Raw genomic sequence first — 18,083 nt, forward strand, 5'->3', positions numbered from 1 at the left:
AGGTACTGCTCTTCCTTTCTCAAAGAGAACCAATGATATTAGGAGGGAGACAGATTTCTTGACTTGCAAGTAAAATGGATTTACGTAAGTCTGGGCAGTGGAAAGTCATCAGCCTCATTCTCTCCTCCAGAAGTCATTAGAGTCCAGTGGCAAGACATTGGTCAAGGTAACTGGCAATGGCCTTGGATGAAGTGGGAGATTTTGGCTCCCTTGGCTAAGGTCTTTCCTAGGGCTCAGTTTGTCTAAGGCAATGTCAGCTGAATAATTAAAGAGTAGGTAAGAATTGAGGCAAAAGATGGCTTAGTTTGATTTTCTATTTTTTTTTTTTAATTTTAGTTTGACTTTCTAAAAGAAACATTCTAGGAGGGAAGATCTTCAGGACTTCTGGCTACAACAGAAACATTTCTTTCTACATTCACTCTGAACCATCAAACCTAATATAATGAGCAAGAGAGGCTTGATCTGGAGCCTCTTATTGACCAACCAGTGAGATCCAGAGAGATTTGGAATAGTCAGCTCTGAATCACAATGAATTTTGTCAAAGCCATTTTTTTCAGAGCTATATTTCAAGACATCAAGAGAGCTAATTATCCCAGTTTATCTTTTAAAATGTAAGAATAAATAATAGGAAAGAAAAATATATAGCCCCATACACTAGCACATAGTTTTGCAACTCATTGGGTCTTTAAGAAATGTTTATTGATTTATTAGGTAATTAAAATAACAATCAATCTAACTAGCACTTAATAAGCAGCTTTGGTTGTTGTTTTTGTTATTCAAGCTGCATCTAATATGTCTTCCCTCAATAGAATGTAAACTTAGGGACAGCATTTTTGCCTATATTTTTATCTCTAGTGTTTGGCACAGTTCCTGGAATATAATAAGAATTTAATAAATGCTCATTTCTTCCCTTCCATCCGCTAGCTTGAAAAAATCTCTGCTGGGAACTGGAGAAAATAAGACTAAATGCTAAAAAATAAAATAATAGTTTTTGCCCTCAAAGAGCTTACATACTATTGAACAAGATATGACATTCATGCATATAAGTGCAGGATAATTTGAAGAAAAAGAGAGTAATTCCCCACTGTGACAACTAAGGGAGATTAGGAAAGGCTTCCTGGAGGAGGTGGAATCAAAAGCATCCCTGAAGGGAGCCTGTTGTTGGTTCAGTCATTTTAGTTTTTGACCCCAAAGACACTGGAGTAGTTTATCATTTACTTCTCTACTCATTTTAAAGATAAGGAAACTGAGTAAATAGGACTATCTGTGTCACAGAGCTAGTAAGTGCCTGGAGCTAGATTTGAGCTCAGAAAGGTGAGTCCTCCTAGGATGGCAAGTCTGATGCTTTTGTGCACTATGATGCCATCCAGCTTCCACTTGAAGGAAGCCTAGTGTGTGGTACGGAAATGGTGAGGGAACACCATTTAATTTAAAAAAAAAAAAAAAAAAAAAAAAGCTGGAGAGATCTCTAGAGAAAAGCAAAGTTTATTGTACATTCTCGAGAGAAGGGAGTCCCACTCTTCGAGCAGACAATCAAAGAGAGGAAGCGCCACCTGTGGACAGGACAGCACCTTTAATCCCTAATACAAAACACCCCCTCCCACCACTGACTCTCATCCTCATTGGCTGAGAGTCTTACATTCTAAACTCGAGCTTTACCCATGAAATTGAACTTGACAATAAGTACATAGTTGCCCATATTTGACTGAAATAGGGAGGAGATTGTGTCATGGGAGGGTAGCAAGAAGGAGATCTGATTATGCCCTTGAATCAATGCTCAAAGTCCTTCAGGCCTACTCCAACTCTGAAGTAGATGAAGCCTTACTCGATTTTCACAACTGTCTTGAAAGATCTCACGTCATCTCATTCACTAGCATCCTGAGAAGGGAAGATTATTAGGAAGAATTGTATTTCAGATGTGGGAAATGGACAGCTTGTGAAAAACACACAGGAAATAGAATGTGAAGTTGTCAGAGAATGATGTATAGAGGGAGATTATTCTTCAAGTAGAGGCTGGACCAAAAGACATCTGACACCTCTTCCTACTCTAAGATTCTATAATGGTGACAGTTGATCTGGGATAGTGAAAAGCATAGCTCAGGAGAGTTAGTTTGGAATCCTGCTTCAAGTCCTCATTGGCCACAGTTCAAAGTCACAAAGTGACTGATATGATTTTAACTGTAGTCCTCTAGAGTCAAATCCAGTGATCTTTCTGCTAAATGAACCTATCAAGATATCAGTCTGCCCTCAAGGTATTTATTCCTAATTGTATGAACTCACTTCTGTGCATAAAGTTTGTAGGTTCAGAATAAGTTAGAAGAGCAATGGGGAGGATAGAAAGTTGTCCTATTTAATTTTTTTTTTCATTTTTTTCCCTCACAAAATGGCTCCCATCTCTGGTGTTTTCTCTGGCTAATTTCTTGCCTGGAATCCTCATATTCCTCTGCTCTCTGGCTTCCCTGACTTCCTAGAAAATTCCAGGTAAACGATTACTTCTTATAGGAAGTATTTCCTGATCCTTCCCTGTGGATTACCCTTATTATTGTTCATTTGACATCTGTGACATAGAGAACCCAATCTGAAGTGAGGAAAACCTGAGTTCAAATTTGGCCTCAGAAAAGTACTAGCTGTGTGCTCCTGAACAAATCACTTAATCCTGCTTGCCTCAGTTTCTTCATCTGTAAAATGAGCTGCAGAGGGAAATAGCAAACAACTCCATCATCATTGCCAAAAGAATTCCAAATGGGAGGATAGCATACTCAGAGGCCAATATGCAGGCTCTGATATTTAATATTCAGCTGAACTTTAAATCATATTATTTAGAATGATGACAGCTTTTCATTGAGAAAATTCAGTGAATAATAAGAAGGAAGTGTTATTCTAGTATGTGTATCCCATAGGCTACATGTAACAGTAATTTGTGGTATTTTAAGATTAAATTTGACACATTCACCCCCAAGCGAGCACTGAAGAAACATTATAAAATGGTGGTACTAAACAGGGAAGGGGTCTTGCAGATCATCTAGCCTAACTTCTTTATTTTGAAGATGAGGAAATTAAGACGCAGATTTTTGTTTTTGCTTTTCTCAACAGTATTCTATTTTTTAATTACATGTAAAGATGGTTTTCAATTTTGTAAGATCTTAAGTTCCAAATTTGTTTTCTTCCTCTGTTCTTTCCCTCCCCCTCCTAAAGACAGCAAGTAATCTGATGTAGATTATACATGTACAGTCATTTTAACATATTTGCATATTAGTCATATTGTGAAAAAAATATCAGACTAAAAGGAGAAAACCACGAGAAAGAAAGAAAAAAGGTGAAAATAGTATGCTTTGATTCACATTCAGTCTCCCTAGTTCTTGTTCTGGAAGCATATGACATTTTCCATCCCAAATCTATTGGAATTAAGACCCAGAATATGAAGAGACTTATCCAAGATCACAGATATGGAAAATGCCAAAAGTGGAATTTGAATCCAAGCCTTCTTTCTTCCCCCAAATCTATTGCTTTTCACAATGTACTAATCTTTCTTCCTCTACATTTGTCTATTGCAGGATAAGCAGGTCCCTAGGGAGATGGTTAACCTCCTTCTTCTCTCTTAAATGTAGGTGCTGCTTAAGTAATATTTATGGCTATGATCACTGGCCATTATTCAAAACCTTTATTATGCTCTTATCACACACTGGCAGAACTCCTAACTCATTCAGATTCCTCAATTTAAAATCTCTTAGTCATTCCACACTGCCTCCCAAATAAAGCATAACTTTCTAGTTCTATTCCTCAAGGCCAATAATCAGACTCCAATATACCTTTCTAGCCTTACTTTGCACTGCCCACCCCTTCAACTACTGAGGTATCAATGTCCAAATTGGTCCATCTGGCACTTTCTTTCTATGCAGTACTTAGTACATAGAAAGCGCTTAAAGTTTTATTCATTCAATCACTCATTCATTTCCTAAACAGACAGTGTAGATGAAAGCTTGATTTGGCACCAGGAGTCCTGAGTTCCAGTTCAGTTCTGGTGTCATTATTAGCTTTTAAGATATGTATATGGTATGTGTGTAGGTATGGGTGTGTATACACCATATATATATATATATATATATATATATATATATATATAAATAATATGTATGTGTACATATGATTATATATACATATATGTGATTTATGTGTTGAGTTTTAACATATATATGTAATATGTATATATACATCTGATTACATATACATATATGTAGGTAGATTTATGTGTTAATTAAGTTTTTAACATATATATGTAATATGTATATATATGTATATATACATGTGATTACATATACACATATGTAGATAGATTTGTGTGTTAAGTTTTTAATATGTATGTAATATGTATATATTATATGTATATATACATCTGGTTACGTATACATATATGTAGATAGATTTATGTGTTTAAAACTTAATTTTAATTTTATCTTCTGCAAAATGGACATTATGCTACTTGATCTAACTGCCTTTCTGTGTTATCACAAGTAAATTAAAATTCTCTATTGAATTGAATGGAGGTTCTTTCCTCTTTACCATTAATTATTTTTTTCTTTCTCTGCCTTGACACAGAATGTTTTTGAAATCCTACCCACCTTTAAGAATCCATCTTCTATCTATATCGACTACAAAGTCTTCCTTGATCCTCCATCTTTTTTAGCTACAAGAGGGTTTTTGTTTCCTTGTTATGTTCACAGCACAATGTCTATTTTTATTTACACTCATCCATTCTAAATTACAATTAGTGATGCATTTCAATAAACTAATCAATGAACATTTAATAAGTGTCTTCAAACTACCTGATACCCAGAGCATACAAAGAGAAAAGTAATATAGTCATTGTCACCATGGAGCTCATCTTCTATGAGGGACACAATTTATATCTATATAAAAATTTGCAAATCAATACCAAGTCATCTGGGAAAGAAGAACATTAGTATCTGGGATCATGTTGGTGAGGCAGAATCAGGAGTGGGGGTGGAGTTTTCCTATAAAAGAGGATATTTAAGTTGACTTTGAAGGAAATTATGATTGCAAGAGGCTGAGATGAAAAGGAAATATGTCTTAACTATGGAGAACAGCCAATACAAAGTCATGGAAATGGGAGACAGAATAATAAAACGGCCTAGTTGATTAAACCATACAGTGAATGAAAAGAAGTAATGTAATAAGTAATAAGAGATAAGTCGAGTCAATTAACTTGGGGGCTAAGAAATATATATGTCTCTTCCCTCCTTCCACATTAGGTTTCATGCTCCTTTAGCATAGGAATCAGGTTATTTAGTAACAATTTTAGAAAGAGCACTGATAAGCTAAAAAATGTTCAAAAACGAGCAACCAAAAAAGTGAAGACCTTTTAGTTCATGTTGTATGGTCAATATTGAAGGAATTAGGATGTTTAACATAAAAAAGTAATAATAACCACATGATAGATGAATTTGAGGATGGGAAAGAGTTGTTATAGGGAAGAAGGATTAAACGTGTGGTATTTGGTCCCAAGGAACAAATGCAAAAGCATTTGAGTCGAGCATATTTAGACTTGTTCTCAGGAAAAATCCTTCAATTCCAAAGATTCTTTCTCCCTGGCCAGGCTTTCTCCCCTAAATGAATCAAAACTACTTTATTCTTTCTTGATGTATTTTTTCCAAAATAAACAGAGAATTAAATATAGCAACATATTTTAATTACAGTATTAAGACTGCAAAGTCAAATGGCAGGCAAGTCATGAAGTGTGAAAAATGAGGTTCCTCTAACATTGTTAACTCATCCACGTTAAGCAAATGTTGGATTTTAATTAGTAGTCAAGCTCTTAAATGAATTCCTTAATTAAATGAGGGAAAAAATCCTCCTTTGATACAAGGTTAAATTTGTAAATTTAAGAGACATCGAAGTTGATAAAAAAATAAAATAAAAAGTTAAGCCGCTACTTGTATTGATATTGAACACACAATATAGAATAAGAAATTTAAAGATTACCATTCCTTCATTTCATTTATGTTGCATTCTCATATTCCACAGATAAATATTGTCCTATGACACTGAAGACTCAGTGCCATCATGCCCCATGCCTCAGCTACCATCAAACTCATCTCTAGGAGCTTCATCATGGCAGAACATCTGTGTACTATGGTTATCCCATTGATGAGTTCCCACTATGGCCTCTACTCTGAAGACAATCTTATGCTGGTCTAATTTCATTCTTCTCTTGGCTCTGTTTTTCATTTTCAGGACTTTGACACCACTCCATCACACATATACTATCCTTTTCTGTGTCATCTTCATCAACTGGAATTTAAGTTTCTTGAAGGAAGGGAGTATCTTGTACTTGTATTCCCAGAACTTACCAAAGTTCTTGTCTCATATTGCTTTGTTCAACTTTGAGATTTAATTTTTCAGATAATTCCCATTGGCACCAATGGTGCTTTCTTGCCCTTAGTGCATACCCTCTCCCATCAATTTCCTCTGCCTCTATTTTAGCATAGTGTCTCACTATTCTCCATCAGAACTACTGCAATAGGCAAAGCTCTGTGCCTATATTCTCTCATCTCCTGCTTCATAATCCATCCTTCAGATAGATATCCAAGTAGTGTTTTCATAGATCTGCTCTCATCACCCCTCTGCTCAAAAATATTCAGTTAATTTGCATCAACAACCAAAGTCAAAGCCTTTTGCCTTTCATTCATGGCCCTTCACAACCTAGTGTCATCATAACTTTATGGTCAAGTTTTCAAATGATTCTCATGCATATTCCTTAAGCTGTAATCAAAAGTTCTCTACCTCCCAAAAATATCCACTCTGCTTTCAAATTCCCAGATATTTGTGCAAGTTGTCATTATTTTCTCTTTGATGTATTTATACCAATTCTTTAAAACTCAACTGAGATGTCACCTATTTCAGGGAGCCTATCCTGGTAATGACCTTGACTCTCAGATCTCACATCAAATTTTTAAAACCTCTAGTATGATCCACACCTTCCATTTCTATTAGCCATGTTAGGTAGAAGATAAGTACCAGATTTAGTAAAATTTAGATTCAAATTCTGCTTCTCACAGTGACTAGCTGAGGAGTAAGCCCTTTCCATCCCTCTGCCTCAGGTCCCTCATCTGGAAAATGAGGATAATAAAAGTATGTATTTTACAGAGATCAGAGGAGATATAGAGGAGATATTACATATATATACACATATATATACACACATACTTATATACATATATATACACATACTTATATACATATATATATACACATATATATACACACATACTTATATACATATATATATGTATGTATGTATGTTTCTAATAGTCTTTAAGCTCTTCATGATCAGAAAGGATGTTTTATCTCTGTTTGGTTTCTCATCTATTCTTAGGTTCAGTATTCTTTCTATAGTAGTTTATACTTATTGGACAGAAACCCTGAGGGTCTTCCCCTCCTAGATTGATTTTCTTTTTTGAACTAGGTAAAAGAGGCTATTTTTCGCCTTACTTCTTACCTAGCCTTAAATCATTGAATGGCCTTTGCCTCAGACAAACTGAGACCTGAAAAAGGCTTTCGCTTAAAAAGGCCAAGGTCTTCCACTGCATCCAGGGCCATGTCTAGTCATTCTTATCTCTCTTGCTATTAGGCACAATAACTCCAGAGGAAAGAGTGAGACTAGTGATTTCGAACAATCCTGTCTCACTTAAATCTAATTCACTTGTAAGTCATGACATCACCTCCTTGATGTCATTGGTCCTCTTCAAGAATAAAGGATAAACAACACCAATAATTATTGCTTATAATTGTAGGGATTTAAATTCTCAAATTCAATCCCTGAAATGACAAAATTTGATTTTAATTGTTATTTGTTTAAAAAGTTATGGCACAATATTTGGAGGCAGACAGTACCCAATACATAGTCATTGCTGAAAGAACTTGATTATCATTTTTCAAAATTAAAAAAAAAAAACAACTCTCCTACCTTCTTGAAAAATGTAAGTTCACCTTTTTCAGTAAAGAACTGGTTTCTCTGATGGTCTAATAGTTTCATCATTAAAACATAATTCTGTATTTTAATCTTTTGATTTAGGAAACCTTGAGGTTAAGTGGCTAAACTAGGGTCACATGGGCAGTATGTGTCAGAGACAAGGCTGGAATCCAAGTCTTCTTGACTCCAATAGTAATTTACTAGCCATTAGACCATAGTGCCTCTCAAACAAAAGTAAGCTCAGGATAACTGAAGAAACTAAACATCTCAAATCCCAAATTCTCAAAAAAAAAAAAAAAAGTTTAATATTTTCTCATCATAAAGTGGGGAACTAACTTTTCCATTAAAGTAAGAAAGACTTAAAGAAAAAAAAAATATACACACACATAATTTTACTGTAGTCATACACTTTCCAGTTCTGTGATTCATCTTAGCAAAAATAACAATGTTGAATTTTCTTACCCCTCTAAAGTTAGTCTTTTTTCTATGTTAGTGAGTCAATCAATGAGCATTTATTAAGTACCTACTAGGTTCCAGGTATTATACTGAGTACTAAGGAGAGAAAGAAAAGGGAGGGGGCAAGATAGCCTCTTTTCTCAAGGAACTCACAATTTAATGGGGAAGACAACCTGTAACAAATATATACAATCCTGATAAAGAAGAATAAACTGGAGATAATCTCAGCTAAAAGGCTCTAAAATTATAGATGGATAAAGGCTTCTTTTAGAAGGCAAAACTTTGGTACAGAATTGAAAAAGGCAAAAAAAAAAGGTAAGAAGGGAGAGAGAGCCATGGGGGGAAGTCAGTTAAAATGTTCAAAGTTGAAAGATGGTATATCATGTATAAGGAATGGCAAAGATGTCAATATCTGTGGAATACAGAGATGTGGCCAAGGGGAATCCTTGTGGCAGTCCAATCATAGTATTACTAATTATATTGACAACAAATTGTATTAAATACAATGGCATATAAATATATATAAGCCACCGTATTTTCATACATAAATATGTATAACATATTTATTGCATATATATATATATATAATATAGTTAAATTTGAAGTTATTTTAATATATATGTGAATACATATATACTTAATTCATAGACATAAACAATCTTTTCCTAATACTCTTAAGAATTCCTAAAGGGAAAAGTAAAGGACTTTAGATATCTTTTAGTGGAACACTATCATATGAGGAATGACAATTTGCTATTATGCAGGTATGTATAGTCATTGGTCTATACTAGTGGTCCTCAAACTTTTTAAATAGGGTCCAGTTCACTGTCCCTCAGACTGTTGGAGGGCCAGACTATAATAAAAACAAAAGCTCATACTCTGTCTCCGCCCCTTAGCTCATTTTCTATAACCCGACAGGCCACATAAATGTCTTAGAGGGCCGCATCTGGCCCGAGGGCTGTAGTTTGAGAATCCCTGGTCTATATCCATGTATATAACAATATATTTAAAATGCCTGAGAATCAGATTATTTCCTGATCACATTTGGCTCAAACTTTATGCACATAAAGTATTTTCTCCCAGTCAAAGTCACTGAACTTTATTAAGCCTAGAATCTTCAAGACATAGGATTCTACAGTTGGAAAAGACATTTCTTCCCATCCCATCATTTTACAAATAGGGAAGCTAAGACTCAGAGAAGGGAAGCATCTCACCTATGATCATACAGCTCTAAATAACTGAGATGGGATTCAAGTCTATCTCCTCTGAGTCTATAACCATTTCTTTTTTCCACTGTACCACAGCTGTCTTTCTCATCCTCCCCTGGCAAGGAAACTTAATAAATACCGACAGCAATTACATGGAATTAAGATTTTATACCAGCTTCATTCAATCCACTGAATAGGTAATGTGGTTAATAAAGGCCCTGCAATTACAGCAGGACAGGCTGCCTTTAGAATATCTCCTTCCTCAAGTAAAACCCATTATGTACTCCAATCCCTCTAATTGACTGTTTGTGGATCTTCTCCCTTAGAACTCCCTTAATTTTAAGTGTAGGCTTCTGTTATTTAAGGGCTGTGGTGAGAAAAAATGTTTGTGCTGAGAAAAGTTGAGCTTAGTCATGGCCAAATGGTTGGGCATCCCAAAGTTTGCTAATTTAGAGGAGCCTAGATCAGCCAGTGGGTCACCTTGTTCTTCTGTTGGAGTCACTCAGCAGGGACCAGAGGCAGACTGACAATGTCTGTCTCTAGTTATTTCAGAAAAGTGCCATTTCACTGTCTGTTCAAGAGATGTAGTAGAAGCTCACTCCAACTGAATGATTCCGGGACAGATTGAATAGCATCCATCTGGAATTCTGGGCAGAAACTTGTGTCATGAGCATTGTCAATAGCTCTCACGTGGGCTTTTTGACATGGTAGGAAGTCCTGGGTAGGAAGTTTATGTGCCTCAATTTCTTTAGTTGCAAAAAAAAAAAAGAACATAACAAGCTTTGTACTACCCATCTTGGTGGATTTCTAAAATTATTTTCTGTGAAAGGAACTCTAAATTTCAACATCATATAAAAATTGTAAGTATCAATCTATTTAGCACCCATTGTGTGCAAGACATAAATGCTAGGCACTAATGAGATATATATATATATATATATATATATATATATATATATATATATATATATATATTTTTTTTTTAAATCCACAATCCCTTTATTCAAAGAGTAAATGATCATTTTAGTTTAAGGATAGTATCACCATTGTTATTTATAACACTAGAGGAATTGTGATACACTGTTTGGAGAGCTATCTTTGAAGGAAGAAAGCCAGAAGTTCAAATCTTGCCTCTGACACATCCTGGCTATATCACTTAGCTTCTCTAACACTATGATTTTCTAGGAAAGTGTTGACCTAGAGGGAATTTTTTAAGCCAAGACTTCTCCACACCCATGAAATCCATGTGGTTCTTATACCTATCTATAACCCAGAGATTCAAAAATAAACCTATTTTCCTGGCACAAAAATTGTTATTACATCCATCTGGATCCATGCATAAATTGAACCATTGTTGCAATATACATTTGCACTTTAATGGATACTTAGCCTCTCTCCTACCTTGACAATGGAATCATGACTTACATCTTGAACTGGTAATCACAAAACCTTGGTTTCTAAACCTACCTTTGACAGCTATTAACTGTGTAACTATAGGTTAAGCAGATAACCTCTGTCACCTTCAATTCCCTCCTGTGACATAGTCAGATCTGCACTGAAGGTAAATCACTTTTTCAGTTGAGTGTAGGATGGATTGGAAAGGGGACAAATGGGAGTCAGGAATTGCAATAACCTGAGATTGCATAATCAAAGATTATGAAAGGAAGGGGAATATATGTATGACACTGTGATAGTCAAAAGAGCATAGTATTGATATGTTGGATGAGAAAAAAAATAATAGAACATTAAAATGATATTTAAGTCTAGAACAATGAATTAATAGTGATGGCTTCGAAAATGGGTATTTTTCCACAGTGGAATGAAAGCTTGTTAAGGATTGTCTCAATTTTTTTGTGTGTGTTCTCAGATTTAGCAGAATACTCAGCATATAGTAGGTGCATAATAAATACTTTTGCACTTGTTTAATTTGATCATTGAAATCTTATCATAGAAATAACCATACTTGGTATTTCATAAGATATTAAGATAAAATAAGATACAGATCCTGGACTCAAAAAATGTACACTCTAATTGGACCAAAAAAACAAAAAACAAAAAACAAAAAAAACAAAAAAAAAAACAAAAACAAAAACAAAAAAAAACCTAAGATAAGGGGGATTGTAATTAGTACAAAGGAGAGATAAGATAGTTTGTCAGGTAAATAAATGAATAAAAAATTGAATGAACAAATAACCAACAGTTTACCAAATAAACACAGACATGAATAAAAGAATAAATAAATGACCAAACAAATAATCTGTGTTTTTTGACAGAGCGAATGCTAAATGAGTCATGAGCTACTGAGATTTTAAGATGAATTAAAAGACATAATTTTCAGGAAAAAAAGAAGTAATAATGCCCTCACTATACACTGTCCTAATATCTCATTACATTCTGATTACAACCAATTAGAAAGACCACTGATAGATTAGATTGCCTAGAGAAGAGCAACAGGATGATAATGTCTGGAATTGTGATTGGAGGAGGATCAGTTAAAGAGACCTGGATTTTAGGCTAGAAAGAAGACTCAGAGCTGTCTTCAAATAACTAGAAAAGAGATTAAGAGTAATCCTTAATACTGGATTTGTGGATGGAAGTTATGTAGAAGAAACTTTAGGCTTGATACTATAATTGTTTAACAGTATTTTCCTAAAATGAAGTGAACTTCGGCAGGTACTCAATTTCCCCTCATTAAAGTAGAGAAGAAAAGAAAGGAATAAAATTTAACTGAACGTTAACTCTACAAATAGTATCTCCATTGATTCTTACAACTTTCCTGTAAGTAACTGTTATCATTATCTTCATCTTACAGTTGAGGACACTGAATCAGACAGTATCTTGTCCAGTGAATGAGGATGGATTTGTCCCTATCTTACTGACTCCAAGCTCAGTTCACCATGCCATCTAGCTGTCTCAGAGACTTTTTGGAGTCCTAATATGTTGAGGTTATTGTACTGGAGATTCTTTCTCAGTAATGGGTTAGGTGATGTGGTCTCGCATTTCCCTTCCAATTTTATGTCTGGATTTCTGATCTAAGCAACATAAAACTACATTTACAAAGAAGATGTGTATTAAAATCAAAGATTGCTGCTGGGAGGTCAAGAAAGCATAATCACAGGAATCACTTTGGTAGTTCACTGTTCCCAGCTCTTCATTGTACGGATGAAGAAATGATGGACAGAAAGACCAATCAGCTTGGCTCAATTCACCTGTTTTAAATTTCAGGGTCTGGCTCCCTTTGAAGATCAGTTAGATTTTGGAACCACTGCTATTTCAAGACACCAAGATGTTTCCCACTTGTGTGTGGTTACACAGAATCCCCTTCAGATGTTCATCTTTCTGTCTATATTCCAAAGTACAGATGCCTGTGGAGTCTGCTCCACTCTGGAGAACAGGCTACATTTGCCCAAACTTAATCTACCAGAGAAAATGAACATAAGATAAAGTCAAGAAGTGGGAAGGAGAACTAGGAAGAGGAGAGATGACTAAAATCATCTTAGCATATTCATGTGTTGTATTCAGAACATCCCTGTATTTTGTAGTCATTTCCCCTTATTATCTTCCTCACCAGGATTTCTGCTCTGATCTAGTTCAGCCTGGCATTTTGGCAGAAACTTTATTCCAATGTTTATATTTGCATGGATAGCCTGTTTGTCTTATTTTCCCCCATTAATATCTTAAGCTAATTGTGGGAAGGGACCATGCTGAAGCTATAAAACATTTCCCTAGAGCCTAGTTCACTGTGTCCCCTTCAGGGCAACTGATGAAAATCATACTGATGGCTAACCAGAGAATACTCCTTAAGGATGACTATTATTTTTCCCAATGATAGATCCAGAGCAAAGAAAAGCTTTAGTTATTATCAGGGAAGTCCTCTGGCTTTTTTTGGATCACAGCCATTTCAGAGATATTTTAGATAAAAACAACAACAGGGCTGTTTCTGTGTTCTCTCTTATTCATAGGCCCGAGACAAACAGTGGTTACCAGCAAGTGGATTTGTTATGGGAATAACTGAATAACAACAGAGGATGATAATAATTAGAAATGGTTAGGAGAAAAGTTGATACCACAACAATATCAAAAAGGATCTATGGAAAAATGGTTGAAAATTTAGGACAGAGACAATCAGAGAAAAAGATGAAAAGAGAGATAGAGATACAGAGAGAGAAAAAGAGAGATGGGGAAAGGAAGGGGCTTATTTAGTTAGACCTACAAAGGGAGGAAGGATTAGTTTGAGGATTTCTAAGTAGCAGGATGGGTAGAAAAGGTGTATATATTAAAACAGTCACATTTCAACTTCCCAGAGGCTACTTTAAGAAAAGGTTCAGAGGCTTATCAGTATAAACTGTATCCAAATAATAATCCCTTCTATACCATCTTGAACCAGTGGCTGTCCCATTTTGTTTTGTTTTTTTCTTATAGAACTTTAATGAGAGAAGCCCAATACCTCCTGGACTCTTCCATTTTTCCTATAAGAAGCAGATCATTTTTAGGATCACCCTAATTTCTGGGAAGGATTTGGTTTGGTATGATTTTTGTTTCGTATCATCAAGTAAAAACCCGTGTCTTGACAACACCAAGTCAAAATCTGTATCTTGGCAACATTCTCCCATTGTTCTTATTTTTATCCTTTGGGGACAAGCAGATTGAGTCTAATCACTCTTAGGTACAACAGCCCTTCAGATTCTTGAGAAAACTACTCCTCTTACCATACATCTTCCCTTCTGTATAGTAAACACCCCCAGTTCATTCAAATGATTCTCCTAGGTTTATAGTCACAGCTTCCTTCCATCCTTATATCTTTTTCTTAGCACAGTATATGTGAAAAATCTAGTGTCTAGAACACTTCCCACGGACATAATGCTATGACATGTATTACTAATAAAAACACTGTAAAATTAGATAGTTGTTGAACTTTTAATTCAAATTTCCTTCATTATGATTTATATAACTCCAAAACACTCCCATAAGACTTGGGGAATACCCAGATACATTGGAAAGGGAGAGGGCACGTAATATGTCCCATATATAAATACAAAATACAAATAAAGATGATTAAAACAAAAATATTAAATAAAAATACAAAATCCTCTTATTGGTTATTCAAAGACTTTTATCACCTAGCCCCCTTCTAGTTTTCAGTGTTCTTATACCTTGATCCCTACTGTGCACTCAATTAATAAATATTGATTAAGCTCCTATCATGTGCCACATACTCTGCTAAGTGATAGGAATACAAAAAGGGACAAAAGACAGTCTCTGTCCTCAAAGAACTTACAGTCTTATGAGATATGGAGATAGGATGTCTTTAGATAAGTGTGTGTGTGTGTGTGTGTGTGTGTGTGTGTGTGTGTGTGTGTGTGTGTGATATACAGAGCAGATGGAAATAATTTTCCAAAAGCTCAGATATGACCATTTGATTGCCTTACTGAACTAACTCCAGTGCCTTCCTCTTACCCCTAGGATAAAATATAAAAGACTTACACTATTTGACCCCAATCTATCTAGCAAACATCAATGAGCATTAGTCCCCCTCCAGCACACTGAGATCTAACAATTTCTATACCTTTGTACTATCTACCCTCCCTTAGGATGCCTGAATTCACTCCTTTGTTACCTCTATTTCTGAGTCTTTCTATTCCTTTCAGATGCCAACTCAAATGGCATTTTCTGCACACCCTCCCAAACTACCCTATATAGATGTGTGTGTGTGTGTGTGTGTGTGTGTGTGTGTGTGTGTATATATATATATATATATATATACACATATGTACATATATATACACACATATAGATGTACGCATGCATACGCATATATTACATATGTGTGTATATATATGTACATATGTATATATGTGCTGTTGTCAAAATTAGACAACAAAAGCCACAGGAAAAGGGATAAGAATTTATTTATTAAGTTTTATTCTCTATGCTAAGCACTTTACAAATATTATCTCATTTGATCTTTATATCTATAAGGCAGAGGTTAAATAATTTTCCCAAGGTCATACAGCTAGAAAGGCTTAGGCTAGTTGTGAGCTCTGTTTTTTGTTTTTGTTTTTTACTTCAGACCTATTGTCTCCCCCCTTGTGTCATCTAGCTGCTCAGAATGACTAGAATTTTTGGACTTTATCCTTAATCCCTGTCAATTAACAGGGCTTAATAAATATTTGTTGACTGATTATTTGAAAAACTTTAGAAGGGGAAGCATTTGGGGCCAGGAAAGGTCTTCTGCTGTAGATGATATTTGAGTTGAGTCTTTAATGAAGTCAGCCTCCTCTCTAACCTCATGCTCGCCTCCTTTCTCCTTTACTGCACCAAAGCTCCCAGAGGCCTTCTGAGACAACTGAGCATACCCAGCTATAGCTAGCCCTTAGTCTTACTTTCTCTTAAAGTGGCTGAAGCATTTTTACAGAGGGTGTTAAAAAGAGAAAGAACAGAAGGGGGCAGATGGAAGGAGATAGAGACAGAAAAAGACTGAGAGACAGAAACAAAGACACACCAAGAGATATGGGGGGGGTGGGAAGAGAGAGAGGGAGAGAGAGAGAGGGAGGGAGAGAGGGAGAGAGAGAGAAGAAGAAGGAGGAGGAGGAGGAGGGAGAGAGGAAAGGAGGAAGAGAAGGAAGAAAGGGAAGGAAAGAGGGAGGAAAAGACAGAAAAGAGAGGCAGAGGGAGGGAAGAAAAGAGGGAGAGAAGGAGGGAGAGAGGAAGGGAGGGAAGAAGAGTGAGAGGGAGGAAAAGACAGAAAAGGGAGAGAAAGAGAGAGAGAGAGAGAGAGAGAGAGAGAGAGAGAGAGAGAGAGAACAGAGAGAGAGAAAGCAAGAGAGAGAGAAAGAAAGAGAGAGAGAAAGAAAGAGAGAGAGAAAGACAGAGAGAGAGAGAGAGAGAGAGAGAGAGAGAGAGAGAGAGAGAGAGAGAGAGAGAATGTCTATCTGCCTACTCTAGTCTCCAAATCGGATGCCCAATGAGAGGTAGGTAATATGTTAAACCTTTAACTCCAGCTGGATGCTGTGTCAGCAGGGATGCTAGCTGCTCTCCTTGGTGCTATTAGATCCACATGGTGAGACTCCATTCCCATCATGTTTATCGCTCCGGCTTTGCCTGAGGGGGTTATAAAAAGTAGTAGCATTGGTGTAATTTTTCTGGCATGGCTAAGAGAATAGCCTTGAACTAGGAGAATGATCTCTGGGTGTAAAGTGGTAATGGGCTATCATTCACGCCATTCTTTCCAGGATGCATTAAATAACACTTGGGTCTCATACCATAATTCACAATCCACGGTGGCCTGTGTCAGTGAAAAGTGGGGGTGGGGGGTCACTCAGCATAGCTGCAATTGCAGACACAGATGTGCCTAAGGATGGAGGCTGCGGATCCTACACAAATTATTATTTTAGGCACAGCATTTTAACTTGTGGAAACTTTTGATCCAAGACCTATAGAAGATGTGACTGTGCCTTGGAGATGGTTGGGACAGAATATTATAGAGACAAGAGAGAGGAAAAAGGAATTTTGTTCTTCAAAAATATAATTTTGTCAGAGTTGTGGACTAAGAAAAAGAAAATAATATCTGATTATTTAAGGATAAAGATGAAATAGTCTTGCATTAATTAGATTTTATTAGGCAAACCCATTCTTATTGTTAACAACAACAACAGCAGTTTTAATGATAACAATGATAAATAATCATGATGAGGATGATGATGATGAAAAGTATTATTATTATAATGACATGGGCAATTATGATATGATTCTTTGTAGAGGAAATACACATAGATATTTGAGTATTCAGATTTGGGAATAACAATTGATGAAGTAGCATATTGAGTGGAATAAAAGAAAGCCCCCATAAGCCTTTACTGTGGAGAAAAGAACATCAAAGAGGCTGGAGGGGTTGGAATGAGAGAGTATGTCATGTAGAGAATACTGAGAAAAATCTCAGGAACAGATCAGTCAGTAAACATGTGTATGTTAATTGTTTACCATGATTAAATCAATGGATCAAGATTTATGAAGTACCTACTGTGTGCACTTCTGTATCTCTACTATGCACCTATGCACTGGTGATTCAAAAAAAGGGGGTAAATAATAGTGCCTTCCCTCACTCTTATGAGGGAGCCAGTGTTCAAATAAGTAGATACAAACAAGCTACATGCTACATAGGAAAAAAGAAAGGAAAGGCACTAGAATGAAGAGGTGGGAAAATGTTCTTCAAAAAGATTTGATATAAATTGGGACTTAAAGATATGCTACTTAAAGAAGGAGGCCAAAGAGAATATGTTCTCTTTGAACTTGGGAGTAATATACAGCCATTGATATTGTGTGTATTTGTGTGCTTGTATGTTTGTGTGTCTGTGTGTGTAGGAGTGAGAGGGTCACACCTACACTTTGGGAATATTACTTTGACTGCCACCTGGAGGATAGATTAGGGA

The 18,083-nt window shown here is 35.8% G+C and overlaps 1 long non-coding RNA gene across 1 annotated transcript; it reads left to right on the plus strand.

Moving 5' to 3' along the window:
• Positions 1 to 1,827: 1,827 nt before the first annotated feature.
• Positions 1,828 to 14,555, plus strand: LOC141547903 (uncharacterized). The gene is made up of 2 exons (XR_012483662.1): positions 1,828 to 2,252; positions 12,467 to 14,555. It is a non-coding gene; the product is annotated as an uncharacterized LOC141547903 (long non-coding RNA).
• The last annotated feature ends 3,528 nt before the right edge of the window (positions 14,556 to 18,083 follow it).

This window comes from Sminthopsis crassicaudata, chromosome 6, assembly GCF_048593235.1.
Source record: "Sminthopsis crassicaudata isolate SCR6 chromosome 6, ASM4859323v1, whole genome shotgun sequence".
Taxonomy (NCBI): Eukaryota; Metazoa; Chordata; class Mammalia; order Dasyuromorphia; family Dasyuridae; genus Sminthopsis; species Sminthopsis crassicaudata.